Genomic DNA, 23,621 nt, shown 5'->3' on the forward strand with positions numbered 1-23,621 from the left:
TGCTCCAAAGTTAAAAAAAAATGTTTAGCAATATTTATCGCATAGGTAATAAAGCAAATATTAACTTTAAGCATATTAATTTATGATTTCATAATTTGAATTTTAGAAAGACAATTGTCTTTGCAAAAAAAGTATATAAAAAAAATAATAATGCTAAGCTTTTGAAAAAATTGTCAGTTCTGCAGTGTATTTGCCTATTGCCTGACTAGTAAATATTGGCAACCTAATCAATTCACAGATCAACCTCAGAGGAAGCATCTCATTTGGCTAAACATATTGCCTGATTCATCAAAATAAAAAACCAATTTACTCACAAGAGCTAATCCATAATTTGACATAGGTATTTCCACATTAATAGCCAAAGGACATAAAAAGATCTTATTAGAGAAAACAAAACACAGCTAGTTTAAATCAGCTTAATCCTTTAACACTGGCTATCAGCTGAAGATTTCACTAAAGTTACTTTAGCAGCAACGTGGATAACTTTATGTGAATGTATTCAAAATAGGATAATTTGGGAGATTTTAAAGAGAAATCCTATGAATTTTTAAACAATCTTATAGTATAATATAATAATATGGTAAAGCAATGTAAATTATAATATCAGATATAATGCATAAAACATACTACCATGTATTACAATTATAGTATGATATGCTGCTGCTGCTAAGTTGCTTCAGTCGTGTCCGACTCTGTGCAACCCCATGGACTGCAGCCCACCAGGCTTCTCCGTCCATGGGATTCTCCAGGCAAGAACACTGGAGTGGGTTGCCATTTCCTTCTCCAAATAGTATGATATATTTGCATGTTAATAAAACATGTGCCATCACAAAGGATATAAATATATTGTACATTAACATTTATATCTCAATTCTATTCATCCCACAATGTATTCAACAACAAACAACAAGCATAAAGATTTGGTTTTGTTTTGCAACGAGAGACCTAGAAACAGAAAAATGGTTTTGTATTTTAAAGGGACTTTCTTTAAACAGCAACACCATGAATTTATGGTAAAACAAAAGGTATCACAGTCTTCCAAACCAGAATGCCTCAGATTATATTCCTCACAAGAAAATTGTGAGTTGAGTATTGTTATTTCCATTTTACAGGAAAGTTCGGAGGAGTTAGGTAACCTATTTGAGGTCACACGGCGCCACTTAAACAAGGAGCACATTGACAGCCTGGCGACTATGAGAGATCAGGAGACAGGGTGTCTGTCCACAGCCTGGATTTTCAATGCAAAAGACACCAAGAGAGACAGAGACTCCCAAGAAGATCAATGACGAGGAGCAAAGAGACATTCTCAAATAGCACAACAAAGTCATCTCCTCTCTGGGCAAGAACCCAGATGTCCCTGAATCAGTTGTCTCAGGAGAAAAAGCTGGAGATGGTGGCAACCTCATCATCCCCAGGAGTGTCTGAGTGTTGGGGTGAGTCTCAGGGCTCTTTGCACCCTGGAGTGTTCCATCTGCAGCTGCTCCCTTAAAACCTACTTTGGAAGTTATCCCAGAAGGCAAAGGAGTATGTTCCACTCAACTGGCCACAGTCTCTTGGACAGACCTAAATTTTAAAGCCACAAGGTGAGAGAAGATTAAAATATATTTAAGCTAGAATATGAATTTCTAGACACTTTGAATACTTGAATCAGTTCAGTTCAGTTCAGTTGCTCAGTCATGTCCAACTCTTTGCAACCCCATGAATCATAGCACGCCAGGCCTCCCTGTCCATCACCAACTCCCAGAGTTCACTCAAACTCACGCCATAGAGTTGGTGATGCCATCCAGCCATCTCATCCTCTGTCGTCCTCTTCTCCTCCTTCCCCCAATCCCTCCCAGCATCGGGGTCTTTTCCAATGAGTCAACTCTTCGCATGAGGTGGCCAAAGTACTGGAGTTTCAGCTGTAGCATCATTCCTTCCAAAGAAATCCCAGGGCTGATCTCCTTTACAATGGACTGGTTGGATCTCCTTGCAGTCCAAGGGACTCTCAAGAGTCTTCAACACCACAATTCTAAAGCATCAATTCTTCAGCGCTCAGCTTTCTTTACAGTCCAACTCTCACATCCATACATGGCCACTGGAAAACCATAGATGCTAAATTAAATAAGTGAATCCCATAGCATGTATTGGAATTGAAACCATTGCAAAACATAACTTATATCCTCTACTGAAAACTAGAATCACAAATAAATAAATGCAGGTGAAAATTTTGAACAATAGAAAGATGTGTAACTAAGAAAATTAATTTCCCCATAATTAGGGTTAGGATTAAGAACTGGGTAAGTATCCAGCAGCATCTTTTGCAAATGTTAACTTTGTAACAGAACAAAAAAATAATTTGATGTAAGACAGGTGCCACTTTCCAGGACATGGTAAAAAATAAATTACTAAAAAGGAAGTGTTATAATATCCCTTTGACTCACAGGCTGAGACTTGATGGAGGTGAAACAAGAATGGGAGAATGTTGATCATTGGGATGTTAAAACCCTCTTGCAACCTGGAGGACATAACACTAAATGAAACTAGCTGGTCAGGAAAGGATGAAAACTGTATGATTCCACTAAAAGGAAGCCCCTGAAGCAGTCAGATTCACAGAGACAGGAAATAGAATGGTGGTTGCAGGGGCTGGGAGGAGTGGGGATGTGGGCAAAGTTTAAGTTCGAGAAGATGAAAAGTTCTAGAGATGGATGGTGGTGATGGTTATGCAACAATGTGAATGAATATACTTAATGCCACAGAACTGTACACTTAAAATAGTCAAATTAATGTATATATGTTCAATCTAGAAAAGTTGTATTTATTGTTATTCAGTTGCTAAGTAGTTCCCATTCTTTGTGACCCCCATGGACTGCAGCATGCCAGGCTTCCTTGTCCTTCACGATCTCCTGGAGCTTGCTCAAACTCATGTCCATTGAGTCAGTAATGCTATCCAACCATCTCATCCTCTGTTGACCCCTTCTTCTCCTGCCTTTAAACTTTCCCAGCATCAGGGTCTTTTCCAATGAGTCAGCTCTTCATATCAAGTAGCCAAAAAAAAAGTGATCCTATATGGAAAGCAGAAACAGGGACTGAGATGTCGAGAACAAATGTATTGGAACAATACCAAGGGGGGAAGGGTAGAATGAATTGGGAGATGGGGAGTGATATATATACATTACTGATAATATGTATAAAATAGATAACTAATGAGAAAGTACTGTATAGCACAGGGAACTCAGTGCACTGTGGTGACCTGAATGTGAAGGAAGTCCAAAGGGGAATGGATGTATGGATAAGTATGGCTGATTAATGTTGCTTTACAGTAGAAACTGACACAATACTGTAAAGCAACTATCCTCCAATAAAAATTAATTTAAAAAAGTGAAAATGGTAAATTTTATGATAAGTATATGTTTTACCAACGTTACTACCACAACAGAACCCAACAATCCTAATGCTGGGTCAAATTTACTGACTCAAAATGATGGCAGAGTCAGAACAACCCATTTGATGTTATTACTTCCTGTAAAGCACATATATTCACCCTGAAGGGAAGCTTCCATTCAGTTTTCACAACACCTAACAAGAAGCCTTCTTTCTAAAGTAGCAGCTCATTACATGGTTTTTGTTTGTTTGTTGCTTTTGTGATGGAAATGAGCTTGTCAGAGGAAAAGCTGTTAAAATCTTTATACCAAACATTGTTTAATTTTCTCTCTTCACAAATCTAAGTGATGACTAAAACTCTTTTGCTAATGTGTCTCACTAACTATCCAATACTCATTTACTTTTAGAAAAGTAAGGACATGCACTTATGACATGGAAGTTTGGGAAAGAGGATTCATATAAAATAATAGAAACCAAATAACAAATATCAAAGTGTTTTTAGTTTTGGGGACCACATCATTAGCTAAAGTAATTAGAACAAATAACTTTTAAGTAGCAATTACTATACTACCTATTTTCAAGTGATTATTGGAATTTATTAGAGGTGACATGGAGGAAAATCATCAGGTCTCTTCACTTAGGTATTTTCCTTCTGTCTACCATGTACCCAATTGATAAGCCACGTGAAATAGAGAAAATAGTGCCGACGTGGGCACCTGCCTGCTGCATACATGCTTCATCATTTGCTAACAGAACAAATGGGAAATCGTACATTCTGTCCCCAGAAATAATCTAAAACTCAACTTCCTTTGCTTTCTGTGTCTCTGATATATCCACTCTAAAGGGATAAGCATGGAGTTTTTAATCTGTCAAAGAAATGAAGGATGACCTGACTACCATTTCAGAAATCCCTTTTATCTTTAAAGTTTATTTCAGAGTCTTGGAGCAAGTTTTGAACATTACTCGGAAGAGGGGACAATCAGGCAGTGATCTGTCCTGGTACTAAATAAAAATGATGGCTGCAGAAATGCTCCTAAGCCCCTGCAGAGCCGCAGCTGCTCTGAGCTCGGTGAGACTGAGCCGGAGGCTTGAAAGCACATGCACCCAGGGAGCAGCGGGCCTCATGCACAGTGTTCCAAAAGAGAACTTTACTAAGCTGGCTTTGTTCACCTCGGGACAGAAATCTCCACTGAGACACTCTGTCCTAATATATCAATATAACCCTACCTACAGGGATCCTGTAACTTAGGATTGGATGAAGACCTCAGGTGTGTGAAGAATGACTCAGCTCACACAGTGATGAGAGATGATGAGCTGTTCCTGTACAGCATCCAGAGGCTGAGTCATGCACAGTGCATTCTGGGAATCTCCAACTTTCTCTTTAATGATAATGATAATAGAACTCTATAATACTTAATGAATTTCCTCTAAGGCACTGAACAAAGAAAGTGGTGCCTGAGATAATATTGTTGCTTGTTACTCAGGATACCACTTTGAAAACAAATCATAGATGAAGGCATCTGAGGACTGACCAAACTGAATGGAGTGAGAATGGTGTGCAGAGCAAAGGGTCCAGGCTGGATCAACACAAACCTCTGCCATACTGGGGCATCATCAGTCCTCAGGAGACACTTAAATACCAAAGCTAATGAAAATTCTTTGGAAGGCAGATGTATAGGACCAGTCCAAAATCAATCAGTTACACAATGAACTCAGATGTTCCCAGTTGTGAATCTGAGTTCCTTCTGTGACAGAGGGAAGGTGCTGAATACAGAAATTTTGTATATGTGTTCATTGAGGTGACATATTCAAAGGCGTTAGTAGACACAGTGATTCTCCATGGAGGTTTAACTCAAATAATAATAGCAATAATGCTAATATTATATGATACAATATCCAAGTCATATCCTCACAAACCATGACACGGGAGTTTCCATCAGCACACTCAGAGAATTTCAAACCTTCAAAATTCAATTCACATTCATACATACCTAGTAATGCTACTGCTTCTCTGCTAGCTTAGATGGTAAAGAATCCACCTGTGAATGCAGGAGACCAAGGTTTGATCACTGGTTCAGGAAGATCCGCTGGTGGAGGGAATGACAACCCACTCCAGTATTTGTGCCTGGAAAATCCCATGGACAGAGGAGCCTGGCAGGCTACAGTCCTTGGGGGTCACAAAAGAGCTGGACACAACTGAGCAACTAAGCCACCACCACAACCAAATGGTATTATGTTATATAAATATTATAATTGACATTGGACTGTATATTTTGGAGAAGAGCTAACCCTGTCTGAACAGTATGAAAAGACAAAAAGATAGGACACTGAAAGATGAACTCCCAAGGTTGATAGGTGCCCAATATACTACTGGAGGTCAGTGGAGAAATAACTCCAGAAAGAATGAAGAGACAGAGCCAAACCAAAAACAACACACAGTTGTGGATGTGACTGGTGATGAAATCAAGGTCTGATGCTATAAAGAGCAATATTGCATAGGGACCTGGAATGTTAGGTCCATGAACCAGTGCAAATTGGAAGTGATCAAACAGGAGATGGAAAGAGTGAACATAGACATTCTAAGAACCAGCGAACTAAAATGGACTGAAATGGGTGAATTTAACTCAGATGACCATTATATCTACTACTATGGGCAAGAATCACTTAGAAGAAATGGAATAGCCATCAGAGTCAACAAAAGAGTCCAAAATGCAATACTCGGCTGCAATCTCAAAAACGACAGAATGATCTCTGTTCGTTTCCAAGGCAAACCATTCAATATCACAGTAATCCAAGTCTATACCCCGACCAATAACATGAAAGAAGCTGTAATTGAACAGTTCTATGAAGTCCTACAAGACCTTCTAGAATTAACAACCAAAAAAGATGTCCTTTTCATTATACGGAACTAGAATGCAAAAGTAGGAAACCGAGAAACAACTGGAGTAACAGGCAAATTTGGCCTTGGAGTACGGAATGAAGCAGGGCAAAGGCTAATAGAGTTCTGCCAAGAAAATGCAATGGTTGTAGCAAACACCCTCTTCTAACAGCACAAGAGAAGACTCTACACATGGACATCACCAGATGATCAACAGCGAAATGAGATTGATTATATTCTTTGCAGCCAAAGATGGAGAAGCTCTATACAGTCAGCAAAAACAAGACCAGGAGCTGACTGTGGCTTAGACCATGAACTCCTTATTTCCAAGTTCTGGTTTAAATTGAAGAAAGTAGGGAAAACCACTAGACCATACATGTATGACCTAAATCAAATCCCTAATTCAGTGGAAGTGAGAAATAGATTTAAGGGACTATATATGATAGAATGCCTCATGAACTATGGATGGAGGTTCATGACAATATATGGGAGACAGGGAGCAAGACCATCCCCAGGAAAAAGAAATGCAAAAAAGCAAAATGGCTGTCTGAGGAGGCCTGACAAATAGCTGTGAAAATAAAAGAAGCAAAAAGCAAAAGAGAAAAGAAAAGATATGCCCATTTGAATACAGAGTTCCAAAGAATAACAAGGAGAGATAAGAAAGCCTTCCTCAGTGATCAGGGCAAAGAAATCGAGGAAAACAAGAGAATGGGAAAGACTAGAGATATCTTCAAGAAAATTAGAAATACTAAGGGAATATTTCATGCAAACATGGCCTCGATAAAGGACAGAAATGGTATGGACCTAACAGAAGCAGAAGATATTAAGAAGAGGTGGCAAGAATACACAGAAGAACTGTATAAAAAAGATCTTCATGATGCAGATAACCATGATGGTGTGATCACTCACCTAGAGCCAGACACCCTGGAATGTGAAGTCAAGTGGGTCTTAGGAACCATTGATATCAACAAAGCTAGTGGAGGTGATAGAATTCCAGTTGAGCTATTTCAAATCTTAAAAGATGATGCTGTGAAAGTGCTGCACTCAATATGCCAGCAAATTTGGAAAACTCAGCAGTGGCCACAGACTGGAAAAGATCAGTTTTCATTCCAATCCCTAAGAAAGGCAATGCCAAAGAATGTTCAAATACTGCATAATTGCACTCGTCTCACACGCTAACAAAGTAAAACTCAAAATTCTCCAAGCTGGCTTCAACAGTACATGAATTGAGAACTTCCAAATATTCAAACTGGATTTAGAAAAGGCAGAGGAACCAGACACCAAATTACCAACATCTGCTGGATCATTGAAAAAGCAAGAACTCTTTTAGAAAAATATAGAAATCATAGAAAAAAATAGAAAACATCTATTTCTGCTTTATTGACTATTCCAAAGCTTTTGACTGTGTGAAGTGAAGTGAAGTCGCTCAGTCGTGTCCGACTCTTTGTGACCCCATGGACTGTAGCTTACCAGGCTTCTCCATCCATGGGATTCTCCAGGCAATAATACTGGAGTGGGTTACCATTTCCTTCTCCAGGGGATCTTCCCGACCCACGGATTGAACCCGGGTCTCCCTCATTGGAGGCAGACATTTAACCTCTGAGCCGCCAGGGATCACAATAAACTGTGGAAAATTCTGAAAGAGATGGGAACACTGGACCACTGTATGCAGTGGTGCATACAGTGTATGCATACCTGCATACCTGTATGCAGGTCAGGAAGCAACAGAACTAGACATGGAACAACAGACTGGTTCCAAATAGGAAAAGGAGTACATCAAGGCTGTATATTGTCACCCTGTTTATTTAACTTATATGCAGGGTACATCGTGAGAAATGCTTGGCTGGAGGAAGCACAAGCTGGAATCAAGATTGCCAGGAGAAATATAAAGAACCTCAGATATGCAGATGACATCACCCTTAAGGCAAAAAGCAAGGAAGAATTAAAGAGCCTCTTGATGAAAGTGAAAGAGGAGAGTGAAAAAGTTGGCTTAAATCTCAACATTCAGAAAATGAAGATCATGGCATCCAGTCCCATAACTTCATGCAAATAGATGGGGAAACAGTGGAAACAGTGGCAGACTTTATTTTCTTGGGGTCCAAAATCACTGCAGATGGTGACTGCAGCCTTGAAATAAAAAGACACTTTACTCCTTGGAAGAAAAATTATGACCCACATAGACAGCATATTAAAAAGCAGAGACATTACTTTGTCAACAAAGATCTGTCTAGTCAAGGTTATGGTTTTTCCAGTGGTCATGTATGGATGTGAGAGTTGGACTATCAAGAAAGCTGAGTGCAGAAGAATCGATGCTTTTGAAGTGTGGTGTTGGAGAAGACTCTTGAGAGTCCCTTGGACTGCAAGGAGATCAAACCAGTCCATCCCAAAGGAGATCAGTCCTGGGTGTTCATTGGAAGGACTGATGTTGAAGCTAAAACTCCAATACTTTGGCCACCTGATGTGAAGAGCTGACTCATTTGAAAAGACCCTGATGCTGGGAAAGATTGAAGGCAGGAGGAGAAGGGGATGACAAAGGATGAGATGGTTGGATGGCATCACCGACTCAATGGACACAAGTTTGAGTAAACTCTGGGAGTTGGTGATGGACAGGGAGGGTTGGTGTACTGTGGTCCATGGAGTTGCAAAAAGTCGGACACAACTGAGCAATTGAACTAAACTTAACTGAACGCTGTCTGATCCCCTCTGTTCCTCCACTCGTACCTCTTTCCCATGTGTGATGTGTACCTCATGTATATGTGTTGAAGTGAATTGAATTGAGGGCCCAGACTGAGATCTCACTGCTTATAGTGTTATTCACTGTTCAGTCTCACTTTAGATTTTATCCTTTGTCCCCTTATTCCCCAAAGCATGTTTCATTGCTCCATCTTTGTAGTCCTATGTGATCCTATGTATCCTTTCCTTCCCAAAACCACCTATTTATGTGCCTGTCCACCCACCAGGCTAGGCAACAAGAGGGCATGTATGTATCTTTGCAGTGAGGAAGCTAGGACAGGCTAAACCACAATTACTGAAGGACACATTTCCTCAGAGAACAAGAGAAAGAGGGAGACAAGTCTCCTTGGAGTACTACTTAAAGAAGGAGCACTCTATTAATCTCATAATTCAGAACATTAGAAAAAGGGCAACTAAACTGTGGAAAATTCTGAAAGAGATGGGAATACCAGACCACTTGACCTGCCTCTTGAGAAACCTGTATGCAGGTCAGGAAGCAACAGTTAGAACTGGATATGGAACAACAGACTGGTTCCAAATAGGAAAAGGAGTACGTCAAGGCTGTATATTGTCACCCTGCTCATTTAACTTATATGCAGAGTACATCACAAGAAACGCTGGGCTGGAGGAAGCACAAGATGGAATCAAGATTGCCCGGAGAAATATCAATAACCTCAGATATGCAGAGGACACCACCCTTATGGCAGAAAGTGAAGAAGAACTAAAGAGCCTCTTGATGAAAGTCAAAGAGAAAAGTGAAAAAGTTGGCTTAAAGCTCAAATTCAGAAAACTAAGATCATGGCATCTGGTCCCATCACTTCATGGCAAATAGATAGGGAAACAGTGGAAACTGGCTGATTTTATTTCACTGGGCTCCAAAATCACTACAGATGGTGACTGCAGCCATGAAATTAAAAGACGCTTACTCCTTGGAAGGAAAGTTATGACCAACCTAGATAGCATATTCAAAAGCAGAGACATTACTTTGCCAACAAAGATCTGTCTAGTCAAAACTATGGTTTTTCCAGTGGTCATGTATGAATGTGAGAGTTGGACTATCAAGAAAACTGAGCGCAGAAGAATTGATGCTTTTGAACTGTGGTGTTGGAGAAGACTCTTGAGAGTTCCCTGGACTGCAAGGAGATCCAACCAGTCCATCCTAAAGGAGATCAGTCCTGGGTGTTCATTGGAAGAACTGATGTTGAAGCTAAAACTGCAATACTTTGGCCACCTGATGTGAAGATCTGATTTATTGGAAAAGGCTCTGATGCTCGGAAAGATTGAAGGCAGGAGGAGAAGGGGATAACAGAGGATGAGATGGTTGGATGGCATCACCGACTCAATGGACACAAGTTTGGGTAGACTCCGGGAGTTGGTGATGGACAGGGAGGCCTGGTGTGCTGTGGTTCATGGGGTTGCAAAGAGTCAGACACAACTGAGTGACTGAACTGAACTGAAACAAAACATAAATATAGAAGTGATTACAAAGGTGGTAGGGGGTGCCTGGAAGGGGAGCTGGTGTTGGTGTAGGTCCCATTCAAGAGGATAACTTTGCTTGTAAAGCCCTCCTGGAATTTCTGTTGGAACATCCAGTTACCACCATGGCCTACAGTCTTAGCACTCAGTTGGAGAAATACTAGGAAGCCTGGAAACTTCACCGTCCCTCCCAAACACATTCATGGCTTTTATGTTTTTATATTCCATTTGTTTTGTGTTTGGAAATAGCAATAAAACAGGTGATTTTATCTGGGGAGAGTAGACTGAGCTCCAAGGACCCAAGGAAAGAAACTTGGGGAAGGGTATGTAGACTTACATGCTGGGCTTCACAGTGGTCTGGATGGAACACAGACTCTCTCTACACCCATTCACTATTTCTGTATTTGCTTCCTGTTTCCATGTGGTCATGAGAATCTTCCAAGATTACTGCTATTATTAATTTGAAGTCAAGACATTGCAGATTTATAATGAGGACAATGTGGCATTTTTGTTATGGGAAACACACAGACTAACAGAATAGAATAGAGGGAGGATTCAGAAACAAACTCACATGTAAGGATAATTGAGTTTGATAAAGGTCCAAAGCCAATTCAGTGAAGAAAATATGGTATTTACAACAAATGGTGCTGGAGCAATTGGATTTTCAGAAGCAAAGAAACAATGAAGAAGGAGGAGGGAGAAGGGAGAAGGAACACACACACACACACACACACAAGTAGGTACTTTTTGTTGGGCCCATGGTCATTCACAAAACTGCTAAAAACAATCCTCTTTAATCATTGACCACAATGAAATCTCCACTCAGGTCCAATGTCTAGGATTCTAAGCTCAGCTGCAGTTAATAGTGCAAAGTTTAGAAATCAGGACACCAGAATTATGAACATATCCCTAAATCTTCCTCTCTACTGCTTCTTGCTGCCAAGCTAATTAAATTTTTTATGGTGTTTGTTTATGTATGTTATGAAGAAATAACACAGGTTAAAATTTAAAAAGAAATCAGTCATTTATGGGAACTACCCTTCACAGAAGGAAGGGAATGCAAAGATCTCTTTGTGGGGACAAAGGAGACTTGCTACGGGGGCAAGGCGTCTAGTGAAGAGGGTGGGGCTGGGGACCAGGACACTGGACAAGCAGGGAAGCAAGACATGAAACCTCAAAGCTGCAAACCTAAAAGAACCTTCCATTTGGAAGGTGTACTGAGAAGCCCTGGACACAGAGGGACTGAACTCAAAGTCAGGCCAAGGGCCACCGGCTCATGCATCTTTCCATGTGTTTCCCCATGATCTTGAGTCAGGGGCTAACATTACTGTCAGACTCTGTAAGGATTCTCCGGGATTTCACTCACCCTTTCAGTCAGTCAGTTGGTCAATAAATATGCATGATGCTACCACACAGAGCATTACCTGATTGAGGTGCTGAGACTTTCAAGGGTTTCAAAACACTGTTCTAGTTCTTAAGAATATTAAAATCCAAGAAAAATAAAAAGTTATAAATAAACATACTGCATTTTTAGCAACAATCACTTGCAATCTCAGATACAGAAGGCACCTTCATGGTCATATAATCCAAAGGAATTTTTAAAATGTGTGGCTGGTGAGGCATTCACCCAGGGGGTGTACAAGACGATACTTTCTGTGAGAACAGAGACTATTTGCTTCTGGTGCTTTTTCTGATGTGGTCCTCTAGTTGTATATTTGTGCATTTTGCAATCATTATAATATTTTATTGCAGAGAGGGACACACACATACACAAGATAGGTGTTTGAATCTGTGGAAAAAGGTGCTTCATTTCTTTAATTTTTTTTTATTGTGGTAAAAGTTACATAATATAAAACATACTGTTTTAACCATATTCAGCTGTACGGTTCAACGACACTAAGTATATTCACATTGTGGAGCAGCCCTCTCTTATCGTCCACCTCCCAAATTTTTCACCTTCCTAAACTGAAACTCTGTCCCAGTTAAACACTAAGTCCCCATCTCCTGTCCCCATCCCATCCCCACCTCCTGGCCCCTGGCATCTACCAATGTACTTTCTGACTTTATGAATTTGACAATTCTAGCTACCTCATATAAGGAATCAAACAGTATTTGTCTGAACCTACTGTATACTGGAATCCATTTTTAAAAGTTGACTTAATATATGTCCTGTGAGCAGACTGTACGTTGCTTTTGCTCCCTTCTTCTTTCCTTCTCTCATTAGATATCTATTTTATGCATAGTAGTGCATATATATCAATCACAATCTCGCAATTTATCCCAACTCTGCCTTTCCCCCCCTAGTGTCTGGGCATTTGTTCTCTATGTCTGTCTCTATTTCTGCTCTCAAATAGATTCATCTGTACCATTTTTCTATATTCCATATACATGCATTAATATATGGCAGTTGTTTTTCTCTTTCTGGTTTACTTTACTCTGAATAACAGTCTCTAGGTCCATCCACACCTACAAATGGCACAATTTCATTCCTCCATTGTATATATGTACCCAGGTATGCTTCACTTTTAAAGTTTGAAGCCCACATATATGCTTTTACTTTCATTAACACTTTTAATGTTTTATGTTGTTCAGTTACTCAGTCATGCCCCGACTCTTTGTGACCCCATGAACTGCAGCACGCCAGGCCTTCCTGTCCTTCACCATCTCTTGGAGTTTGCCCAAGTTCATGTTCATTGTATCAGTGATACCATCTAGCCATCTCATCCTCCGACACCCACTTTTCCATCTGCCCTCAATCTTTCCCAACATCAGGGACTTCTCCAATGAGTCGTCTGTTCACATCAGATGACCAAAATACTGGAGTTTCAGCATCAGTCCTTCCAATGAATATTCAGGGTTTATCTCCATTAAGATTGACTTGTTTGATCTCCTTGTGTTCAAGGGACTTTCAAGAGTCTTCTCCAGAACCACAGTTCGAAGGCATCATTCCTTGGCATTCTGCCTTCCTTAAGTTCCAGCTCTCACAACTTTACATGACCACTGGGATGAATGTTATATACTACAGCTTTAAACAAATACAATGCAGACTATGATAAAAAAAAGAAGAAGTTACAGTGATAAATGTATGATCATTTCTGACCTTTAAGGAGCCCTGTCATGAAGATATGACACATGAAAAGTCTCTAGGATATATACCATTTTCCAGGAAAATTATATTTTTCTACAAATTTTCTCTTTCTTCTATTATAGTCTTCTGTCCAAAGGGAAATGAGTTGAATCTGGTAGAGACTTAGAGAACTCAACCCCCTTCTGGATGATCATTTTTTCCACCATAAGAGGTTCATGCATTTTGTTAATGATCTGTTTTATAGTCTTATTTATGGTGAAACCATAATTTTATCTCCCCCTCTATCAGCCACAGTCATTATTGTTATTACCAGTATTATTACACAAGGTGGTTTGCACAGCACCTCAGGCACGACCAAGCACTCCCTATGGTGACTATTGTTACTATTGTTGAAATGTCATTCATAAGCAGTCGGCAATTGTTCTGCTTTTGTTAAAGCTAACAGGTCATTTTGTAATTCCCAGAAATTTATGATACTGTTTTTTTATGACTTTTAAGTACTCCTAAGGCCTATTCACAGTTTTCTAATTCCACCTGGATTAGTTCTTAAAAAAAAAAAAAAATCCACTAATAGATAAATCTCTCTTTTTTTAGATTTTCTTGATTATTCAAAGTTTGTCACCTATACCTCTTATTGAACCCTTATGGCAAGCCAAAATCATAGGGATCATTTTCATTTCTACTTTACAGACAAACATTGAGGCCCATGATTTCATGGATCTTTCCTGAAGGTACAGGCCTATTAGGTAATGGAGCCAGGATATGGATATTCATTGAGTCTGAACCCAGAGATCAAACTCTTTCTAAAAAAGAAATTTTATTGAGTACAGTAAGTCCCCTATATATGAAGAAGTTCCATCCCAAGAGCATGTTTTAAGTCCAATTTGTTCATAAATCCAACAAACTTAACCTTGGTACCCAACTAATGCAACTGGCCATATAGTATTGTACTATGATAGGTTTATAATACTTTTCACACCAATAACACATAAAAAGCAAACACAAAAAATAAAGGAAACATTTCTGCTCTTGGAGTACAGCACGTTGACATGTACAGTAGTTCCAGCCACATCACTGCTGCTATTATGCTTGTTTCTGGACACCCAGGCTTGAAATAAAGGCATTGCCCTACTGTACTCTCAAGAGTCAGGAAAAGTACACAAAAGCACAACCACTTGAAGAGTGTGCACACGTGGGACAATGCACACCAGACATGTGAACTAATGTTATGGGGTTAGACATTTGAAAGCAAGTTTGCATCATTGAAATTTTGCAACTTTCAGATTCATATGTAGGGGACTTACTGTACAGCTGATTTACAATGCTGTGTACCTTCAGGAGCACAGCAGAGTGAATCAGCCATACACATATATATCCACTCCCCTTTAGATTTTGCTCTGATACAGGTCACCCTGTACCCCACAGCAAGTCTTTGTTGGTCATTATTCTATACTCAGTAGTACGAATATATCAATATTTTAAAAAAATTTTTCTAGTGTGAGCAATTCTAGAATCTTGATGTTACATTTTTGAGGAAACTCCAACTTCTCTCCCATGGTGCATCTTTTATATCATTATAACTACACTTTTGGTTGCTTCTTACCTCTGAAAATTGTTTTCTTTCACAGTGTCCTTTTCTGTAGTAAAGTTTGTCTTTAGTAACAGGGTTTGGTTTTGTTTGGGGAGGTTTTTCTAGCACTCATTGTCCCTAAAATTTAAGGTATGTATTGGCTCGTATTTGGCCTGAACCATCTTGAGTACTAAAGTAATTTGACTTTTTTTCCCAATGATCTTTCACATTTTTTTAAAGCTACCAATTGGTTTTTTAAATGACACATTAGGCATACTCAGGTCTTTAAGAAATTTTTTTCCATTTGTCTATTAATTTTGAGTAAAAGATAGATGCTATTTCTGCTCCTGCTTTCAGCTGAACTTTTGTACCTTCTCTTGTCTAGGTATGATCTTCTTGTAATCTTAGCACAAATTTATAAACCATAATGTTCTTCATTGTTTTAAAACACTTTTTGGACAGAGTGATAATTCTGCAAATATTATGCTGCAAATAAATTATTCTCTCTTAAGCACAAATGTGATAATATTCTGTCTCTGCATCATAGAATCTACTGTCTCCTGAAGACCTCTCACACATTCTAGCTCATCCCTACCACACACTTCTCCTTATTTGTGCATCAGATACACTGAAATTTTATGCCAAACACTTTATTTGGAGCATATTATTTAATCCACACAAAAGTAGTTTCAATTAGCCATCATTTCCCTATGTGATACGTGAAGATACTAAAAATCAACAGCTTCTATTATTTTCCAAGCATGACAAAAATGAGTGGATGTCTTCTGCATTTTCTGGGTCTTCTCAAGTTTAATTATTTTCATATTAAATTACACCAGGAAGAAAATCAAGCAGTGGGCAGGGTTTCCAGGGTGGTGATTTAAGAACTTACAGGAATCTATTCTGGATGGCATCACTGACTTGATGGACATGAGTCTGGGTGAACTCCGGGAGTTGGTGATGGACAGGGAGGCCTGGCGTGCTGCGATTCATGGGGTCGCAAAGAGTTGGACACAACTGAGCGACTGAACTGAACTGAGCTGAACTGATTCCTCCAAAAAAAGCAATAAAAATATCAGAATGTATCAAAACTAACTTTATCCAGAATTCTAGAATTAACCACAGGCTTGAAATCATATGAAGGGCTTTTACTTCAGGAAAACTGCAACACCTTCATAAGAACAACAGGATGTGGCCCTGCACCTTGATCCTGAGTCGCAGCAACCCTGCAACCTCTAGAGAGTGCCTTCATGGGATGATCCTCACAAAACCCATCAGCAGAGCATTGCCAATGTCACAGCTCTGAAGAAAAGCCTTATCTATAGGGCATTTCACCTTATTTTTAACCTTATATAGTTGTTTGCAACTGCTATCACAGATTAGTCAGTCAGTCAGTTCAGTGGCTCAGTCCAACTCTTTGCGACCCCATGAATCGCAGCACGCCAGGCCTCCCTGTCCATCACCAACTCCTGGAGTTCACTCAGACTCACATCCATCGAGTCAGTGAAGCCATCCAGCCATCTCATCCTCTGTCATCCCCTTCTCCTCCTGCCCCCAATCCCTCCCAGCATCAGAGTTTTTCCATTGAGTCAACTCTTCGCATGAGGTGGCCAAAGTACTGGAGTTTCAGCTTTAGCATCATTCCTTCCAAAGAAATCCCAGGGCTGATCTCCTTCAGAATGGACTGGTTGGATCTCCTTGCAGTCCAAGGGACTCTCAAGACTCTTCTCCAACACTATAGTTCAAAAGCATCAATTCTTCAGGGCTCAGCCTTCTTCACAGTCCAACCCTCACATCCATGCATGACCACAGTAAAAACCATAGCCTTGATAGATGGACCTTTGTTGGCAAAGTAATGTCTCTGCTTTTGAATATGCTATTTAAGTTAGTCGTAACTTTCCTTCCAAGGAGTAAGCGTCTTAATTTAATGGCTGCAGTCACCATATGCAGTGATTTTGGAGCCTAGAACAAGAAAGTCTGACACTGTTTCCACTGTTTCCCCATCTATTTCCCATAAAGTGATGGGACCAGATGCCATGATCCTCATTTTCTGAATGTTGAGCTTTAAGCCAACTTTTTCACTCTCCACTTCCACTTTCATCAAGAGGTTTTTGAGTTCCTCTTCACTTTCTGCCATAAGGGTGGTGTCATCTGCATATCTGAGGTTATTGATATTTCTCCCGGCAATCTTGATTCCAGCTTGTGTTTCTTCCAGTCCAGCATTTCCCATGATGTACTCTGCATATAAGTTAAATAAACAGGGTGACAATATACAGCCTTGACATACTCCTTTTTCTATTTGGAACCAGTCTGTTGTTTCATGTCCAGTTCTAACTGTTGCTTCTTCACCTGCATACAGATTTCTCAAGAGGCAGTTCAGGTGGTCTGGTATTCCCATCTCTTTCAGAATTTTCCACAGTTTATTGTGATCCACACAGGCAAAGTCTTTGGCATAGTCAATAAAGCAGAAATAGATGTTTTTCTGGAACTCTCTTGCTTTTTCCATGATCCAGCGGTTGTTGGCAGAGAAGGCAATGGCAACCCACTCCAGTACTCTTGCCTGGAAAATCCCATGGACAGAGGAGCCTGGAGGGCAGCAGTCCATGGGGTCGCTGAGGGTCAGACACGACTGAGCAACTTCACTTTCACTTTTCACTTTCATGCATTGGAGAAGGAAATGGCCACCCACTCCAGTGTTCTTGCCTGGAGAATCCCGATGGGGGAGCCTGGTGGGCTGCCATCTATGGGGTCGCACAGAGTCAGACATGACTGAAGTGACTTAACATAGCATAGCACTGAGCATTCTTTGCCATTGCCTTTCTTTGGGATTGGAATGAAAACTGACCTTTTCCAGTCCTGTGGCCACTGCTGAGTTTTCCAAATTTTCTGGCATATTGAGTGCACCACTTTCACAGGATCATCTTCCAGGATTTGGAATAGCTCAACTGGAATTCCATCACCTCCACTAGCTTTGTTCGTAGTGATGCTTTCTAAGGCCCACTTGACTTCACATTCTAGGATGTCAGGCTCTAGGTCAGTGATCACACCATCGTGAGTACCTGTGTCGTGAAGATCTTTTTTGTACAGTTCTAGTGCGGGCAGCTGTGACCGGCACGCTAAGCACAGGTGGCTGCGACCAGGGCACTAAGCACTGCTGAGAGGAGCTACCCCATGTCCCTGGCCAGGGGCAGAAGCCGGGAGGATCCCATACCCGAAGGGCGGAGGCCAAGAGGAGTTACCCCACTTGGTCAGGGGCAGCAGCCGAGAGTGCCAGGCTGCGACAGTGCAGGAATGGCCTAGAAGAGCTACCCAAGTCCGAGGTCAGGGGTGGCAGCCAGGAGGAGCTACCCTACATCCGAGGTCAGGGGCAGTGGCCGAGAGGAGCTACCCCACGCCCAAGGCCAAGGGCAGTGGCAGGGAGGTCCAACCCCACGTCCAAGAGGCGGTGGCTACACGGGCACAGGAGGGCCTAGAGGAGCTATCCCACGTTGAAGGTCAGGAAGGGCAGTGGTGAGGAGATACCCCTCATCCAAGGTAAGGAGCAGTGGCTGTGCTTTGCTGGAGTAGCCGTGAAAAGATACCCCACATCCAAGGTAAAAGAAACCCAAGTAAGATGGTAGGTTTTGCAAGAGGGCATCAGAGGGCAGACACACTGAAACCATACTCACAGAAAACTAGTCAATCTAATCACACTAGGACCACAGCCTTGTCTAACTCAATGAAACTAAGCCATGCCCGTGGGGACACCCAAGATGGGCGGGTCATGGTGGAGAGATCTGACAGAATGTGGTCCACTGGAGAAGGGAATGGCAAACCACTTCAGTATTCTTGCCTTGAGAACCCCATGAACAGTATGAAAAGGCAAAATGATAGGATACTGAAAGAGGAACTCCCCAGGTCAGTAGGTGCCCAAAATGCTACTGGAGATCAGTGGAGAAATAACCCCAGAAAGAATGAAGGGATGGAGCCAAAGCAAAAACAATACCCAGCTGTGGATGTGACTGGTGATAGAAACAAGGTCTGATGCTGTAAGAGCAATACTGCATAGGAACCTGGAATGTCAGGTCCATGAATCAAGGCAAATTGGAAGTGGTCAAACAAAAGATAGCAGAGTGAATGTCAACATTCTAGGAATCAGTGAACTAAAATGGACTGGAATGGGTGAATTTAACTAAGATGACCATTATATCTACTACTGCAGGCAGGAATCTCTCAGAAGAAATGAAGTAGCCATCATGGCCAACAAAAGAGTCCAAAATTCAGTACTTAGATGCAATCTCAAAAACAACAGAATGATCTCTGTTCGTTTCCAAGGCAGACCATTCAATATCATGGTAATCCAAGTCTATGCCCCAAACAGTAACGCTGAAGAAGCTGAAGTTGAACGGTTCGATGAAGACCTACAAGACCTTTTAGAACTAACACTCCAAAAAGATGTCTTTTTCATTATAGGGGTCTGGAATGCAAAAGTAGGAAGTCCAGAAACAGCTGGAGTAACAGGCAAATTTGGCCTTTGAATACGGAATGAAGCAGGACAAAGACTAATAGAGTTTTGCCAAGAAAATGCTCTGGTCATAGCAAACACCCTCTTCCAACAGTACAAGAGAAGACTCTATCCATGGACATCACCAGATGGTCAACACCAAGATCAGATTGGTTATATTCTTTGCAGCCAAAGATGGACAAGCTCTATACAGTCAACAAAAACAAGACAAGGAGCTGACTGTGGCTCAGATCATGAACTCCTTATTATCAAATTCAGCCTGAAATTGAAGAAAGTAGGGAAAACCACTAGACCATTCAGGTATGACTTACATCAAATCCCTTATGATTATACAGGGGAAGTGAGAAATAGATTTAAGGGCCTAGATATGATAGACAGAGTGCCTGATGAACTATGGAATGAGGTTCATGACATTGTACAGGAAACAGGGATCAAGACCATCCCCATAGAAAAGAAATGCAAAAAAGCAAAATGGCTGTCTGGGGAGGCCTTACAAATCTCTTCTGTGAAAAGAAGAGAAAAGAAAAGCAAAGGAGAAAAGGAAAGATATAAGCATCTGAATGCAGAGTTCCAAAGAATAGCTAGAAGAGATAGAAAAGCCTTCCTCAGTGATCAATGCAAAGAAATAGAGGAAAACAACAGAATGGGAAAGACTAGAGATCTCTTCAAGAAAATTAGAGATACCAAGGGAACATTTCATGCAAAGATGAGCTCGATAAAGGACAGAAATGGTATGGACCTAACAGAAGCAGAAGATATTAAGAAGCGGTGGCAAAAATACACAGAAGAACTGTACAAAAAAGGTCTTCACGACCCAGATAATCACAGATTAAGTAAGGGTTAAATCTGTGTAACAGTTGCAAACAAAGGCATAGCCATAATTTTTTCATGTTAATTTTGGGAATAAGAGATGTTGATAGAGGACTACATACAGTTCTGATATATTGTAGTGGATCTAGAAGGCCCTGAGTAGAACAGAACATACCTAAGATAGACTGAGCAGGCCCCAGTCTTTCACCTGTCTGATGTATGGTCTTTTGTAAGCAGAAATGAAGAAAAGGTGAAATTGTAAGGTGAATGTCTAAGGCACACCTTGACACATGCATAGATCCTCAGGTTTATGCCTGGAAAACTTATTGGTTTAAGAGATTTAGGGAAATCTCTGTGGCAACACATTCCAGTACTCTTACCTGGAAAATCCCATGGATGGAGGAGCCTGGTAGGCTGCAGTCCATGGGGTCCCTGAGAGTTGGACACAACTGAGCAACTTCACTTTAACTTCTCACTTTCATGCATTGAAGAAGGAAATGGCAACCCACTCCGGCGTTCTTGCCTGGAGAATCCCAGGGACGGAGGAGCCTGGTGGGCTGCCATCTATGAGGTTGCACAGAGTCGGATACAACTGAAGCGACTTAGCAGCAGCAGCAGCTGCCCATTTAAGGAAAGCTATGACCAACCTAGTCAGCATATTAAAAAGCAGAGACATTGCTTTGCCAACAAAGGTCTGTCTAGTCAAAGCTGTGGTTTCTCCAGTAGTCATGTATGGATGTGAGAGTTGGACTATAAAGAAAGCTGAGTGCTAAAGAATTGATGCTTTTGAACTGTGGTGTTGGAAATGACTCTTGAGAATCCCTTGAACTGCAAGGAGATCCAACCAGTCCATCCTAAAGGAGATCAGTCCTCAGTGTTCATTGGAAGGACTGATGTTGAAGCTGAAACTCCAATACTTTGGCCACCTGATGCGAAGAGCTGATTCATTTGAAAAGACTCTGATGCTGGGAAAGATTGAGGGCAGAAGGAAAAGGGGACGATAGAGGATGAAATGATTGGATGACATCACCAACTCAATGGACATGAGTTTGAGTAACATCTGGGAGTTGGTGTTGGACAGGAAAGCCTGGGGTGCTGCAGTCCATGGGGTTTCAAAAAGTCGGACACGACTGAGCAACTGAACTGAACTGCCCATTTTTTAGCTGAAACAAGCCATTTGACTCAGGTGAAAGTGGAAAAAAAAATTATATGAAGAAGACAGATACAAAGTACACAACAGGGAAAGAGACTACAGAATTAGTCCGTCGAATTGACTAAACAAACAGCAGTTTAGAATGTGACAACAAGAAATATGCAATAAATCAAATCTTGTGGGAGAGGGAGAAATATGATTTCCAGAGTTATCACCTTGTATGATTTGAAAAGTCCAGTTTTAAATAATAAATTCTGAACTATGCAAAGAAGCAGGAATCAAAAGAAAACTCTGCCTTCAGTGATCCACATTGGACTGACTAGAAAATGACATTAAATTAGCAATTATAACTGTGTTCTATGAACTAAAAAAAGGCATGAATAATTAAAAGAATACATGCCAGCAGTGTCTCACCATATTAAAAATATTATTAAAGTGATCAAAATTATAAAAAAAGGAATAAACTCTAGCTTAGATATTTGAAAAATGCATAATAGGAAATGAAACACTTACTAGAGGGGACAACACATTTGATTCAAAGAAAGAATCAGTGAACCTGAAGGTGGGTTGATTGACGTTACTTAATAAGGAACAGAGAACAAAAGCAATGAAGAAGTATGATCAGAGCTTCTGAAACTTTTGGAAGACTATAAAACTCAAGAACATAAACATAATGGGAGTCCCAGAAGAAGAGAGAAGGACAGAAAGTATATTTCAAAAAACAAACAAGAAACAAAAAAACACGAATTTTTTTATGAAAAACATTAATCTATACACCCAACAAGCTCAACAAACTATAACTGAATAAACACTTAGATATATCATTGCAAATTTTTGAAAGGAAAATACAGATATAACCTTGTAAACAGCAAGAGAAAAATAATTCATTGTGCACAATGGATTGTCAATTAGGTTAAAAACTGACTTCCTGCCAGAAACGATGACGGCCAGAGGGCTGTAAGATGCCATATATAAAGTCATACAAGCAAACAAACAAACAAAAAAATAAAGAATTTTATATCAGAAAACATATTATTTTTTTTTTAAAGTGAATTTTCCTCCAATAAACCTGTCCTGTAAGAAATATTCATCAACTGATGAATAGATACATAAAAGTGGCATATCCACACAATGGAATGTTATTTGTTCATTAAAAAGAATTCAACACTGATGCATGCTACAAGGTGAACTTGGAAAACAGTCATATGAGGAAGACAAATACAGAAATGCATACATTGTGTGATTTCACTTACAAAGTGTCTAGAATAGGTGCATCTATATAGAGAGAAAGAAGGTCAGTACTTACCTAGAGGTAAAGTTGGGAAGGACAGAGCGTGACTGCAGAGTGGCTGGGATTTTCTTATTGGGGTGATGAACATGTTCTAAAGATAAGTTGTAAGGTTGGATAACTCTGTAAATATTCTAAAACCAAACAATTGCATATTTTTAGGGGATGAATTTTATATGTGAATTAAATGTCAATAAGCTTTCCAAACACACACACACACACAAATCAACACCATAGAGATGTGCAGGTTTCAAAAGGAAGCAGTGAGCGGTCAATTTTCAGTAACTTCCATTAAATTCCTGAGTTTGAAGACTTCAGTCACCAGGACTTCTTAGATACTCTCTACTCTGATTAGAAGAGCCTTATAAGTCTTGTGAGTCAGAAAGAGGAGGGGAGAGAGTTTCCTCTCAGTCTTATCAACTCACTCTACCCAGAGTCTGAATCACTCTCTTCCCTGATGTGAGAAAGTTATCCCTGGAATCACTGCTTTTGGAAACATCTCGAATAAATGGTGTAGAATGGCTGAAGTAACGGCTGCTTCTGTGTGATCCAAGCCACCCAGTGACTCCACATCCACACAGCATGAGCTAAACCCAGGGAGGTCGGGCCACAAATTCCCTTCCACCCCTTTGTTGCCTTCAGAGTCAGAAGGTTCAACATCTGACAGAGCCAGTGGGGAAATATGTATCTAGTTACATCTTTCTTTCTTCAAAGAGAAAACTGGTATCTACAGAGGTCATTTTTTAATCTGGCCCCTG

General features: G+C 40.4%; 1 long non-coding RNA gene across 1 annotated transcript; it reads right to left on the reverse strand.

Annotated features, from left to right (window-relative positions):
• Positions 1–2,776: 2,776 nt before the first annotated feature.
• On the reverse strand, positions 2,777–23,087 carry LOC132345176 (uncharacterized). The gene is made up of 2 exons (XR_009494368.1): positions 22,882–23,087; positions 2,777–3,044 (listed from the first exon to the last, which is right to left on the reverse strand). It is a non-coding gene; the product is annotated as an uncharacterized lncRNA (long non-coding RNA).
• Positions 23,088–23,621: the final 534 nt, after the last annotated feature.

The sequence above is a fragment of the Bos taurus genome, chromosome 4 (assembly GCF_002263795.3).
Source record: "Bos taurus isolate L1 Dominette 01449 registration number 42190680 breed Hereford chromosome 4, ARS-UCD2.0, whole genome shotgun sequence".
In the NCBI taxonomy this organism is placed as follows: Eukaryota; Metazoa; Chordata; class Mammalia; order Artiodactyla; family Bovidae; genus Bos; species Bos taurus.